This window comes from Lissotriton vulgaris, chromosome 8, assembly GCF_964263255.1.
Source record: "Lissotriton vulgaris chromosome 8, aLisVul1.2, whole genome shotgun sequence".
Classification (NCBI taxonomy): domain Eukaryota; kingdom Metazoa; phylum Chordata; class Amphibia; order Caudata; family Salamandridae; genus Lissotriton; species Lissotriton vulgaris.
Genome location: NC_141696.1, coordinates 1,342,265,009 through 1,342,280,472, shown reverse-complemented (window position 1 = coordinate 1,342,280,472; position 15,464 = coordinate 1,342,265,009). Strand labels below are relative to the sequence as shown.

Genomic DNA, 15,464 nt, shown 5'->3' with positions numbered 1-15,464 from the left:
GATCAGAAACATAACGACTCTCAGTCAGTAATGAACCCGGCTCGATGTCGGCCTTGAAGTGTCTGATTAAAGGCTTCCTAAACCTCTGACAAATGGCCGCGCCAACCAATCACAAGACGGCAGCGGACTCACATTTTATAACACAAAATACACACTGGGGAAGCTTTGTTATTGATCTGCAGACTTCAGCCCGCGGAAAGTATAAGAACTGCTGAATTCTTTCAAGTGATCCTTTGCACAACTAAACATTGGTATTGCTGCAACAACAGTAGTGTTGCTTCAGCTAACCCTCCATGTCTGTGGGCCAGGAGAGAATGCAAATACTCAAAAGGTCAGAACCGACATCAGTGAAAATCATTTCTTGTTTCCAGTGATAGATATGATTGTGCAAAGAACCCTCCCACTAGTTTCCAATTTAGTGAAATTGAAAAATCTCATTCATGAAGATAAATTTAAGAGGAGTGGCGTAGCGGCCAGGACGGCTGACGCCGAAGCGCAGGGCTCACTGTTTGACCCCCGGCTCCAGCCGCAGCTCAGCTCAGCACCATGTTAGCTCACTTAATCTACCCGACGGCCCCAGCGCCTTGAGACCCTTAGGGGTGAGTAGTTAGCGCTTTACAAATACCGGATTTAGATGTGGAATTTAGCAAACCAGCCTGGCAACGAACAATCTGCAAAGGGATGAGACAGGGGGGTAGCTTGGCGAGCAATACTGGGGGGCAGGTGTGAGCTTCAGATTTTTCAACAATCAGGCTAGCAAATACAATATGCAACAAGCAGAGTGCATGAAAGGGGCATAAAGGGCAGTGGAAAGCGTTAACAAATGTGGATTGGCAGGATTACTAAGAGAGAAACGCAATATTTTGTAAAATAACCAAATTTTTATTTATGCGGATTTTCAAAAAGGAGAGGGAGATTGTGTGTGTGCCTTTTTTGGCTGTGATTATGTAAAAATTCCTGGTGAAATCCAACAAACCTCTCATCATACCCGACTGAAACCACTTGTACCCATCTATTTATCAGAAAAAACATTTATTAGGGGGTGTACTACCCCAAACACACCCTGTGAAGCTTAAAACCCTTCCATGCTGGTGACGAACCCCAGCCGTCACGCTCCACGGTGCTCGTGTGCTGATGACAGCTGGGGTTCGTCACGGCCCGCCCTGTTCGTTCGGCGACCGCACACTGGGGGAATCGCGGCCCCACGGAAGAGGTTAATATCTGGGATGGGCCATGGTCTGGAGAAAAATACACCTGTTATCATGGCCAGGATCAGAAATCAACACAATGAGCTGCGTGTATTACAAATTTAAAATGGTAGCAATGGATAACCTCATCCTTTACCATCTGTTTTCCGCGTAGTATCCTTTGATGGGCATTCTTCACTTGGCCTGCTGCCTGTAGACTCATGTAGGTATCGTTTGAGACCACCCTGATACGGGATACACTTATTTGGACAGAAGAAGCACTCAAATTATTTAGTTGAACTGTCTCTGTTGTTTAAGTCAACAGTCAGCAACTTAACTACATGATCATAAAAGAGTTCAATTTTCATTAATGTTATACATTTCATTAAGTGAATATTAATTTAGGAAATTTCATGGTATTGCAAAATTAAAACAAGCCAACACATTAAGTTCTATTCTTGGCACTTCTTTTGAACTATTAGAGTGGCCGTTCAAAGTTAAGCTATATAATTTAAGAGTTCATCAGTTAGTGGGCTTCTTAAGTAAAAGAGTTTAAACATTGTTGTTTAACCTGTGAAAATAAACCAGTTTGACAGGCCTAAAGATTCCTTTTAAATATTAACAAGTCACCCCTAAATCGACCTTATAGCCCATACGGTGGTGGACCGTATTTTTAAAAGTAGGACATGTAGAAAGTAGGACATGTAGAAAGTTAATATTAATTATGTCTTTACAGTCGCTAAAACCTAACAGCTAATTTCATTGTAGCAAGGCTGACTGTTCCATATAGAAACACTGTGATGCACTATTAAATTTAGTATTGCTATCTTTGGCAAGGAGACACCTAGAAATGTCTTTATTGGACTCTTTGTAATATTTATTAAAAACCCAATTTAGTGATGAAGTCAGAATTTTAAGAAAAATGAATGAAGGGTACTTTCAGAAAGTTACTTTTCACTGCCGAAAGCGTCTGAAGGCTAAATTGCATTAGCCTCTGACTGCAGCCTTGAGAGTGCTCAAGTCCTAAATGATGTGCGAAAACTGCTCCCAGATCAGAGACAGAAACATGGACGTAAGGAGGTGTTTCTGTTCCTCTCACAAGATGACCATTTGGACAGTGCCCATGAACTTGTTTAACTTAAAAGGGGCCTTCTGTGTCACAGGCAAATGTTAGCTGACACCTGGGCAGACTCTTTTCTTTGTTCCCCCGTCAGGCAGGCACCAATCCCAGTGCCCACAGGGTCTGATTATTACCAAGGCCACACCTATGGGTTGGCACAGAGGCTTAGCACAATGAGAGAAGGATTTCTGCATCTTGGATTTAAGGAGGGAGGTGCATAGTGTGATTTTTTTGCAGTAGGACACACAGGAAATGCTCCGAAAGTGGACAGGGGTACAGCTGGGATACTTTTTTCTTATTGGCTAGGGAGTGGGCAGGAGTAACTCAATCCCACAAGCTAGTTCCAGGCATCAATGTGGCAAGCCCTGAGAACCTTCTTCAGGACACACTAGACCTGTGGAAGAACAAAAGATGGAGTTTTTGAAAACTGTGTGGAGACTGAATGGTTGGACTGGCTCCATTTGAATCTAGGGCAAGGACTTGGACTCAAAGGGTCAGCTAAGCTAAGCTACAGGGACACAACAAGCGACAAGAATCTTTTTCATGAAGAGCCAAGCTCACTAGGTCCAGCTGGACCTGCCCTGGACACTGCTTGTAGCTTCTGCTGAAGTGAGTCTTGTACCCCAAGTGCTCTTCCTGAGACCCTTGGCTGTGTCATTGTGTACTCCTCCTAACATCCTGAAAAACCTGAGACTTTGAAACTTCTTTGCTCCCCAGACCTCTGGGTGACCGGGACTATACTGCCAAGTTGATCTGACCAAGGTTCATTGCCGCTGGGCTGAAGATTCTGGTTTCTACAACCTATAGACTTTCCACAGCAGCAAGTCTATTTCAGCGGGACCATGCGGAGAAAGTATCCAGGCTTGTGGAGCCCTTTTCGGATAAATCTCTCAGCCTTGCCCTGCAGGAGGAGTTGCGGTCGCTCCCACATGCTCCCTGCCTCAGCCCCTTCTCTGCCTGCACCCCTCCTCCAGCTAAATTGGATTGCCTGCCTCGGCAACATCGCCTGCAATTTCAGAGCGCTGCAACGCGGACATAGCACCTGGTATCGTTATCTGCCTTCGCATTTTAGCCAAGTTGCCTGTATTAGTATTTAAATTAATTGCGCTGCACTGCTGTGTAATTTCATCGATTTGAAAAGCATTTTTGTCTTTGTGCCCCAGTTTCGCTTCCTGCCATTTGGTTGTTTGTTGTCTCGTGGCCCTTGTCTCCTCCCCGCTCCCGCCTCCCAGCTGACCCACCCACGCTCCACTCCCTCCACTCTACATTTAAGACAGATGGACCTACGCGCAGCGTCCACGCGCAGCGGGTGCCCCAAAGGTAAGCCCGTCTACGCCCGTCCGCGCCTGGACCGCCCCTAGCATCAGACCCCCCTGTCCCCCGCAAAACCCAATCCTCCCTCATCTCTTACGACGCCTCTACCCTCACAGCCCTGAACCCCGGTCGACGACCAACCTGCTACCAAGCCACAACTGGCCTCACCCATGGACCCTTCTCCTGCAAGTTTGCCTGCATTAGGACCCTCACCAAACCCACCAACATCAAACAGACTCCTGACACCAACCAACTGAAATGTATCCTTCTCAACACACACTCAGTCCACAGTCACGCCACTCAACTTTGGGATTTACTCGACACTACTTCACCGGACGTCGCCTTCCTCACAGAAACCTGGATGAACGCCTCTTCAACACCCGACATCGCCATAGCCATCCCCAACGGCTACAAGATTATTCGTAAGGACCGCACCAACCAAATAGGAGGAGGCATTGCCATTGTTCATAAGAACACCATTCGCATATCGACCAGTTCCGACGACAACCTCGCATCCGCCGAACACCTCCACTTCCAGATCCACATCGACCCCAAGACCACACTCAGAGGAACCCTCATCTACAGACCACCAGGTCCCCGCACACAATTCAGTGAAGACATCACAGACTTCATCAGCCCACACGCCCTCCCCTCCGAGGACTACATTCTACTTGGCGACCTCAACTTCCACCTGGAAAAGAACAACGACAACAACAGTACCACCCTATTGGACAACCTCACAAATCTTGGACTCAAACAACTTGTCAACACCCCCACCCACTGTGCAGGACACACGCTCGACCCAATCTTTACATCCAGCAAATACATCTCCTTCAACCACGCCACAGCTCTCCATTGGACAGACCACAGCTGCGTGCACTTCAACTACAAAAAGACTATGTCCCACAACCACCCTCAACAAATCCTCTGCAGAAACTGGAACAAAATCACCACTAACCAGCTTTTCACATCGCTCCACCAATACCCTCCTACCTATTCTTCAGACCCAAACCAAGCAGCTACCAACCTTGCACAATGGATCACCCGCAGCGCTGACGAATTAGCACCACTGAAAAGCAACCCTACCAAATTAAACATCAAGAAAGCCCCCTGGTTCAACGATGAACTAAAAAAATCCAAGAAGACATGCCGCACCCTCGAGAAAAACTGGAAAAGAAACCCATCCACCGAAAACCTAGCCACTTTCAAAAACGCCACCCGTAAACACCATCAACTAATACGCTCCACTAAGAAAACAGCATTCAAAGATCGACTCGACAAAAACGCCCACAGCAGTGAGGAACTGTTCAACATAGTAAAAGAATTCACCAACCCTTCGGCCGGCACCAATGACATCACTCCCTCCCAGTACCTCTGCGACTCCCTAGCTTCATTCTTCCACAAGAAAATCTCCGACATACACAACAGCTTCACAATACAGCCGGGTGACAAGTCCACCCTACCCACCTCAGAACCTAATCCCCCTCCTAACAACCTTTGTACCTGGAAACCAGTCACCACTGAAGACACCATCCGCCTGATGAACTCCATCCACTCAGGATCGCCAACCGACCCATGTCCCCACCACATCTTCAACAAAGCAGACTCCATTATCGCTCCCCACCTTCGCGACATCATCAATACTTCCTTCAACTCCGCTACCTTCCCGGAAAGCTGGAAACACGCCGAACTCAGCGCCCTCTTGAAGAAACCCACAGCAGACCCCACTGAACTTAAAAACTACCGACCTATCTCGCTCCTCCCATTCCCTGCCAAAGTCATCGAGAAAGCTGTCAACAGTACACTCGCCGCCTTACTCGAATCCAACAAATCCCTCGACATATCACAATCCGGATTCCGTGCCAAACACAGCACCGAGACCGCCCTCGTCGCAGCTACAGACGACATCCGCAAACTATTAGACAATGGAGAAACAGTCGCCCTCATCCTACTTGACCTCTCCGCAGCTTTCGACACAGTCTGTCATAGCACCCTTATACACCGCCTCAGAAACATCGGAATTCAAGGAAAAGCACTGGACTGGATCATCTCATTCCTCGCCGGAAGAACCCAGAGAGTCCGCCTCCCCCCTTTTAGATCAGAGGCCACCAAAGTCATTTGCGGCGTACCACAAGGATCTTCACTCAGTCCCACACTCTTCAACGTATACATGAGCCCCCTCGCATTCATCGTTCGCAAACACAACCTCAACATCATCTCCTACGCAGACGACACCCAGCTGATCCTCTCCCTCACCAAAGACCCTAACACCGCCAAAACCAATCTACAAGAAGGAATGAAAGAAGTGGCCGAATGGATGAGGAACAGTTGCCTTAAACTGAACTCGGACAAAACGGAAGTCCTAATATTAGGATCATCCCCCTCCGCTTGAGATGACTCATGGTGGCCACCGGCTCTGGGAAACGCCCCCAAACCTACGGACCATGCACGTAATCTGGGTTTCATCCTAGACTCCTCCCTATCGATGACCAGACAAGTAAACGCAGTCTCCTCCTCATGCTTCAACATCCTACCTATGCTCAGAAAGATCTTCCGATGGATCCCCACCGAAACAAGAAAAACAGTCACTCACGCACTGGTCACTAGCAGACTAGATTACGGAAACACCCTTTATGCCGGAACCACCATCAAGCTACAGAAAAAGCTCCAACGTATCCAAAATGCCTCAGCCAGACTCATTCTAGACGTCCCCCGCAGAGCTCACATCTCCAATCATCTAAAAGACCTCCACTGGCTCCCCGTCAGCAAAAGAATAACGTTCCGTCTCCTCACCCACGCACACAAAGCACTATACGATCTAGGACCCGAATGCCTCAACACACGCCTCTCCGTCTACACCCCCACACGCAATCTCCGTTCGTTCAACCAAGCCCTCGCCGCAATACCACGCATCCACAGATCCTCCATGGGGGGAAGATCCTTCTCCTATCTTGCTGCCAAAACCTGGAACTCCCTCCCCACCCACCTCCGACTTACTCAAAACCACCTCTCCTTCAGAAAACAACTCAAAACCTGGCTATTTGATAAGTAACTCCCCACCTCCCTCAAGCGCCTTGAGACCCTATGGGTGTGTAGTGCGATATATAAATGCCAAACTTGAACTTGAGCTCTCAAAAAGCAACTAAATCTGAGTGTAGTACTCTTGACCGGGCGTAGTAACCAAAAGTATACGGCCAGCAAGAGGACTTCCCTGGAATTGAATTTTGTAATTTCCCATATAAGTACATTTCTCTTAACTTTACTTATATGAAAGATTCTACCAAGTCTGTATCAAATTGAGCTTGCAATATAAATAATGTTTGTCCACCGACCAGGGGATTCATTGCTAAACACTCTATAGCAAAGTTTAATATTTTAATATTTTATTAATTTGACCTGCTAATTAAAAGTTTTACGGTATAAAACCAACACACTAATGGGATTGCCTGTACTAAAAAAAAACCTGAAAAACACAAACTAAAATGTATTAGTTACAGCAGACTAAAAGCAGATTAAATACTCAAGGAGAAAAAAAATATTTAATCTGTTTTATTGATAACAGATCTACCATATCTACACCATAGTTTAAAACAATGTTAAATGCAATCATTAAAAAAAAGAAAAATGTTTTGACTGGTTTCACGCTGGACTTCATCTGTTTTCCATCCTCTTCTTTGATATATGAACTTAAGAAACGTGTTTAATAAATTCCCTATTACTCATGTAGCAAATTTGTTCAAAACTGATCAGCTCAATTTGTGTACTTATATTTAGCATGCGCCACGGCTCCTTGCTTCCAATCGTTATCTTATTTGAGCACTAAATACTTAGAAAGAAATAGCCCAAGATTTGAAAAAGTATTTTTAGAAAACAAAAAATAAAATAAATGATTGTGCTGAGGTGTCCATTACTGTGAGATGATTGGGCTTCCTGTATGACTCGACATGCAATAAATCAATGGTCATCTTTTATATTGGTTTTCCGCTGTAATGGCATCATCCACTTGTTTTTCCTCCATTGGGAACATCTCATAATGGAAAAGGTGTATTCTTTTTAAACTGATGGCCAATGGTCTTGTTACTTTGGTGCTGATAAATTCTCCTCTGTGTCTTTTCGAAATTAGATTCAACACGTGGATGCCACAAATTGGATTTTGAGTTGCAGCAAGGGCCTGGCTTTCACAGAATAAACTTTCATCGGTAAGTTTGATTCAGTGTTTCATTTTCTCTTTTATAATAACTTGTAGAACGGGGAAATCTTCCTGAGAGAGAAATTCCAGCTTTCTGTGCACATGGAGTTAATGAAGTTTTTTGCACTTGGCTTAAGTTAAATGAATGCTTTAGAAAATACTAAAGTCAAATACAGCCTGCAAATGGGTGGATGAAGTCTTGATATGAAATGCTTTTGATGAGTTAATTAAACAACGTATTACTTATAATTAATATCTTAATTAACGTTCATTGTCTTAAACCCCCGCAATGAGTTGGATAATTGCTGCTACAGTAAAAAGAAACTAAGTTTTGTTTGCTTTCAGTAAGCAATTATTGCAGAATTAATTTTTTTAATAGACGTATTAAGGGGATTTGCGAATATAGCACTGGCTCTCAAGTTGTTTTAATTGTTGTGATTATCATTAAAGCCCCTTAAAAGGAGATTATTTGCTTTTCTAGATTGCCTCTGTGTAGCATTTGTAAATAGGTTTTAGCATTTTATACAAATTGATACTGGACATTTTTGTCAATGTGATTTTTCGCCTAATTGTGTACAAAATGAAACCCTCTATTATCCGACAGGCTTCAACCATGTGGGTTCCGATTCACAAAGATATGCAAGAGTATGTAAAAGAATACTCTAGTCGCACTCTTTTTCACACTCTTACATGCGTTTTCGAATTGGCCCCAAAACCTCTAAAATGGGATTAAAATAGCAATAGTCACATACATTTAGCACAAGTGAAAGCAGTACATCATCTTATCCTTTTACTAATATAGATTTTGAGGTTTTGGAGCTGATTCATAAAGGCTTGTGAGAGTATGTAAATGAGTTCTCCTGTACTACTACTTCCTGTATGTGTAAATGGTTTGGTAATCCGGCCCCATAGTATTTTTGCATTAAAGGAAACTTTGGGGGGCATTCTTTAAGAAATATCATGAATAACACTCTCTTTGCTCGTTCTTCCTTTCACTGCTATACATTCACACTGCTTTTAGTCAAGGGTACATGCTTCCTATAAAGTGATGTGTTAACAACGCCATCCTAAAGTAGATATACTGGAGAAGCCAACTGCGCGAGCACCTCTGCGGCTAAATTGGTGACTTTAAAACCTAGAGATCTGAATCAAATATCCCGGGTTTACAACATGATGCAAAATATTCTGAATTTGAGCCAATCATGTAGTCTCATTGTTTCCAAATGTGGTTCATGTAGAATTTGTTGAAATATACATTACAATGTGCTTCGTAGTATTATGCCAATTACACCCTCACTTGAAGGTTGTTTGCGGTTTGTGTAATCTGGCATTATCTGAACTCTACCGCTTGTAATATTTTATAAGAAAAAAGGAGATAAATGGGCTGCTACAACTAAAGAGGGTCAGTGGTATTCTCAGTTACATTCCAGTTATGATTTTGTTTTCACTTTTAATTACAGCTAGGGACTGGCTATATGCAAATCAGTCATAGCCCTGTCCCAAAAGGGGCAATCCAGCCCAAATTGTTATGAAATGTCCGTAGGTTTGAAAATATAAAGCAACTCTAGGCATGTTTTTCATGTTCTTTGGCATCAAAAGTGAGGCTTATTCAAGGTCACTACATCACAACAAGTCTCGTCACTTAGGGCGCCTCCCTGAGGGGAAAATGACATCTGGAATAAATAAACTAATCTCAGCCATAATAATTACTGTGGACCTTGTTCAGCCTATAATGTATTCCATTTATATTTGCACTTCAGACAGACACCAACCATAATCACATCAATCTTATTTACATATGTTAGGACTCAAGATGCTCCTCATTGACGAGCCCCAACAAGTATGCCATGTCTTAGTTGCCTGTATTCCCATTTAGTATTGGAGGGATTTCGCAGTTCTGGATGATAACTTGTGCATCTCAGTGACTCCATGTGGCCGCTCAAATGTTATCAGGGGTTCTTGAGCACTCTTTGTCCCCAGGAGCTAAGATGGTAGACTGTACAACCCTTATTCCTGAGGGACAATATTACTTCTGCTGAGGTGTGATATTTTACCCCTGGGTGGATGAACGAGAGACGTATTTTTGTTAAAATACTGTGTGGAACTAGCTAGCGGTCTTAGCACATTTTATGCTGCACATCTAAATTTATATCCCATCGAGTGTGATAGTTTGTCATATACTGATTTTGTAATCTAAATTATGTTCCAATATTAGAGGGTATATTCTTCGTGGTCAGTATTAGCTCTTTATTTAGTAATACATACCACTATTATACATTATAAGGTTATTAATGTGGGATCGGGGAACCCGAGTCAAAAATGCCAGTAGACAAAACTCTGATCTCTCTCTTTCTCTAGCACATTAATCTCAAGAGTTAGCTTGACATTTTTATTGCTGACTGAAAACTGGATCAGAAAAGGGGGTGGTGATGAACAGAGTGTCTGAATTAAGCAGACCACTCTTACCCAGTCCAAAGATCAGGGCTTGATCCATCACCGTTTTTTAGCTCACTGCACCATCCCAGCTCAGAACTTGGCTATATGCAAATTAGTCTGACCCTGGCCCAGTGCATCATGGGAACAGGGCAGACCAATCTACCAAGCCAATTCTAAATCTGGACTGGGTAAGAGTGGTCTGCTTAATTCAGACACTCTGTTCATCACCACCCCCTTTTCTGAATCATTTTGCCTGAAAACTGGAGGCACAAGGAGCTCTGAAGCAGGTGGTTTTAAATAGAAAGTTAATGCTAAACACAGCACCCCACCCCCCTTAGGTCAGTGCCCTCCTACCAGGTCAGCAAACAGTGCAGCTGCATTGGTCACACTGCCCTAAAGCTGGCCCTGTGCTAACTGCCTTACAGTTGTTTGTCTCTTTTCACCAGACCATCAATGTTACCCACTATGCCAAGGTAGACAGACAACAACCACATGCAAATGTATCTGGGCCCTGCTCAGTAGGAATAGTTCTCTCCTGATGGAAACACAAGAAACTCCAGACGGATTTTAATGAGGTACAGCTTGAGTCCTGTGGCATAGAGAGAACAGAGCCCCCGTCTCCTCACACCCATTGGAATTGGGGCATCTGTTGCAGCAAACAACAAAGTGATGGATGCATGACTTGATTTCAGGTCCTCGCAATCACTTCGGCCACATCGCTGACAATCATTTTTCGCTCGCTATGACACTCTAGAAGGAGACCGAAAGCACTGCCTCGCTATCAGAACACAGTAGTGTTGCACCACACAGGCCAAACTGCAATTGGATGCAAAACCAAGCTATTCTCCTGAGCTACCAGTGAGCTATCACATTATGGAAGTGAAGTCCCTATGAGGTAATGTGAAATACCACTCCAAGAAAGACCATTAAATAGCTATCCTAATCTGAGCATTTTTGTGGAGGAACATAAGAGGCCTCCTCTCATGAGGTTGGATGTGGCTGCTTCACATATCATTAATCAGCCAGTGTCGTTCTTTAGCTCAGCACTCTTTTGGGGCACTAAGCACTGAAACAAGCAAGCGAAATGCAAATGGTTCAAATGTTACGTTCCGCCTTATAGGGGGCTTGAGATAGGTGGTCTTTTTAAGACTGCTGGGGAATAATCATTATATGGCTCATGCCATTTATTGTTTCTGGATATCCCATCCTCCAGTTCTATGCTTGCTGTTATCCTAACCATTCTACGCACAGCCATCTATAGATTGCATTTACAGCAGTCCCAGTCCTAAAATATTTAAATGTTTTCATGAATTATGAATTACTCAGTCAGGGAGCACAGTCTGGCCAAAACTAAATTGTGTTACCATCTGTCCTAGGTGGATAATTCTACATTCTTTGACATTACCCTTTTTTCAGATCAACCACCAGCATTTGGCAATATCCAGCTATATCATGCAGCAAGTCATCCTTTTTAGATATATATTAATGCCTCTAGCTCTTACCCTTAGGCTTGCTTCTCTCTTCGTCAACCATAATCCAAACAAGCTATCTTTTTGCCTGTGTTTCACGTCTTTATTATGTTTAAATGTATTTTGTTGACATTCATTTCAGATTATTCCCTCCGTTTATACAAATGTTAGGTTATCATTTAGGTAATGCATTTCATATTCATTTAGGTTCCTGCTTGTCAACCTAATCCCAATGATCTCTACATATAGTTTGCCTTTTTGGTATTTGCCTGTAATGCAGGAGACCTCATTTGCCCCATTGCACATGCCCAATGTCTAACACATCTTTTCCTAAAGCCTTTCACATTTGTGGAAGGATCCCCCATACATGAGCAGCTGCCTCCTATCATGATTCTGCCTCACCTTCCATTGGCAGACAGCCCCACTTTTTAACTCGGAGTGTTTGCAGCAAAAATATTGTGAGGAAAAGGTTTGACTGCAAAAAAATGGTTCCAAGATGCCATCTACTGAAAAAACAGAAAGAAAAAAGGTTGTGGCCATAAAAGAAAAATTAAAAAATGTTGCATCTCATCCGGTAGACGTATGTGTACTGGAAGCAGGGTCAAGGGTCATCCTTCTGCTAAAGTAGAGAGCATTTACAGTGAGGTGGGGAAGGGACAGGGTACTAATACGGGTATTTTAGGATTAGGGGAAGGGTACCGTTAGAAGATAGGCGTGGGTAGGTAGTGTTAAAAGACAGTTGGTAGCTTTTAGGGTTCATGGAAGGGTAAGTTTAGGCGGTAGTAAGGTCTTTTTGGGTTCATGGAAGGGTTTGCGACAGTTTTTTAGTGTTAAGAGAAGGGGAACAATAAGAGGAAGTAAGGGGGTTAGGTTCAGGGAAGAGTAGTGTTATGAGATAGGTGTTTTTAGGGTTTAGGGAAGGGTAGCCTTAAGGGGTTGTTAGGGTTCAAAGAAGAATAGCATTAAGGGGCAGTAGGTTTTTTAAGATTGAGGACAAGGTAGTGTTCAGAGGAAGTAAGGGTTTTTGCTGTCAAGGAAGGGCTAGTATTAATGAGTAATAGGTTTTTTGGGGGGTTTTCAGGTTCAGGTACGAGCAGCTTTAAGGGGTAGTAATGGGTTGATAGGGCTCAGCGAATGGTTGCATTGGGTAGTTAGAGGCTTTTAGGGTTAAATGATGGGTAGCCTTAAGGAATTTTAAGTTTTATTTTGTTAGTTTCGTGGGAAGGTAACATTGAGGATTCTAAGGGTTTAGGGATGGGAAGCCTGAAGGGATACCTGGGGTTTATTAGGCAACAGTTGCATAAGTAAAAGAATGCATGTAATAAAAAATACTTTTCAAATTCAACTGTTTCGGATTTTTGTGAAGAATAATAAACAACACAATATTACATCCACAATTTCATGGCGACTTTAATGTAGTCAACATTTGAAAACTCGATGTTATTTCATACAGCCACTCTTAGTCTCTCTTTGCAAACCTAATGTTTCATCAGACCCAGTAGAATGGCTTTATTTGCGAAGTCTATCTGATGACTAATGAAAAAAACGCTGTATATATACATAGAAATGTCACGCTTGCCTAAATCTCAGGAGGAGTGTCATTAAGAAAGAGTGGGAAGGTGCAATGGAGTAGCGTGGAAGGTGGGAAAAAAGAAGCAAACCAGAAAAAGCAAACTAAAAATCCACTGCTTGCTCTGGACAGGTTCCCTGTGTGTGAGGGTTTCCTCTTTCCAGTTTAGTGTTAGGGTACTTCCTTTAGGCATCCGATCCCACCTTTACCGGCACAGAGCTTACAATGAGCACATCAGAACTGAGTTCTATTCTACATGTCCCCACCTCATTTCATTATTGCAAAACCAACATCCCGTGGCAATGAGCTAACCGAACTCTCTGGTAACGTGCCCACAGACAAGTCAGGCATTTCATTTAGTTGTGATTATTCAGGTCACTGTTGAAGAATTCTCAATCTTCTTTGTCACAGACCTATCAGAGTCAATCCATCTCTCTTGCCTCTTTTTACGTGCCAAGGCTTTTTTGCTTACTGCTGTTTAACCAGAACACATCACTAGGAATTGTTGAAAGCTTTCAGGTTGTTTATAATAGCTGCTGCATTCAACCCCTGCTAAAGACATCTGTTTGCACAAATGTTTTCAGTGGAATTACAAAGTGCACCCTATGTTGAGGACAGGTCAAGCTATCCACGTTCTGAAGATAAGGACATGTGCAATGTAGACTACTTTATGATTGGCCTCTCAGTTGCTACATCTTTGCAAAATTAATATTCTTGCTGCACGTTGTGCGTAAATGGAAGTCTATTGTATGATACAATGTCATGTTGTGATAGTGTCAGTGTCCTTAGATCACAAATGTAAGTCTATGGATGGGAAGCAGAGTGGAGTTAACGTTTTGCATAGGCAGGGATTTTCAAAATGGCGTCATGCGATTGCCATGTATGTTTTTATGCCTGTAGCGGTACACATATAGCGTAAGCATACCTGAGGACTAACAGGATTGTCGTGTGCACCATTTTGATGCATGTGTGGCTTTTATCCAGGATATCTACAGGGATTTTTGTTGCACCTCACTACCAGCGATAGATTGTTTACGTGCCTGTTGTCTCTGAATTCTCACCTAACCTGACCTAAACCAATCAAGCATTGTTGCAGGTAGGAACTCTGAAATTTATAAAAAAGTGTTTGAGATAAGTTGTAGATACAGTTTAAGCTGGTGAGAATCTCATCTATAGCAAGTGAAATTTGGAGACTGCGGGATCATGCATGACAGGGTGAGCCTCGACTGAAGTTGTGAACTTCCCTGAAGAAGAGTGTTGGATTTAGCAGTGAAATGCAGAATGGCTCCTAGAAAATTGCCCCGGTTAAGGCAATCGGAAAAAGTCTGTAGTCATTGGACCATGTGATCGCTTCCAACTACACCAGAATACATTTTTTTCCTAATGATAGGAAATTATCTCTCTTATTATTTGAAAGTTCGCTAATTCACAATATTTCAGTGACAATTTTTGTTGGGTTGTCAGATGGAGAAAGCAGACGACGAGAAGTTGATCTGCTATTTTCTTGGGGTGGGGGGGTTAATTGCATGTTGTGGTGGCATAGGGAATTAGTCGCATCTACCCTCCCTCGAAACAAATCATCCATTTTATAATTTTAATATGCATCATAAATTTCTAAGGGCAATTTCTGTAGTAAACGTTCGTCGCCAGAAGGACTGCAGCTGTCTGCTCAGGTGGTTCCATTTTGCTTTGATGTGAATAATTACCTTCAGCCTTCTCTGTGTAATTGCCGTTTGATTGAGGTCATCAGAGCAATCAAGTCAGCCAGTGAAAGAAATCACTGTTAGGGTAAAAAGCAGAGCGAGCATGGGCAGAAATGTGAAAGGTGGAATTAATAGACAGCACTGACAGCCACTTCACAGATTCATTGTACAAGAAGCCACATGGCACTAAAGCCTACACTGTAGAAACAAAAGAGCCCTGCTGACGAACATTTGATGCTGTGTACAAGTAAATTGCGCAAAAAGAATGCTTTTTACCTGCAAGTTCATATTTGAGCCCACTTGCAATCCTAATTGCAGTCTAAATTGTATCATTTTCTGTAGTTTCCTTTTGATTGAATATGCAAAATGTTTCAAGTAACTCTGAAAGAACTGACATGAATGTGTTCGTCTTTTCATGCTCCCACCTTCTGTGGTGTTTAGATTTGCCTCTGCTGTTAATGTATGCATTGATTTTG

General features: G+C 43.1%; 1 protein-coding gene across 2 annotated transcripts in view; it reads left to right on the top strand.

Annotated features, from left to right (window-relative positions):
• CNTN5 (contactin 5) overlaps positions 1 to 15,464 on the top strand; it is a 3,039,905-nt gene that overhangs the window by 1,206,389 nt on the left and 1,818,052 nt on the right. For both annotated transcript variants that reach the window (XM_086935289.1, XM_086935290.1), the window contains one exon: positions 7,745 to 7,820. The gene's annotated coding sequence lies outside the window, so the exon portion shown is untranslated. The remainder of the gene's footprint in view (positions 1 to 7,744; positions 7,821 to 15,464) is intronic.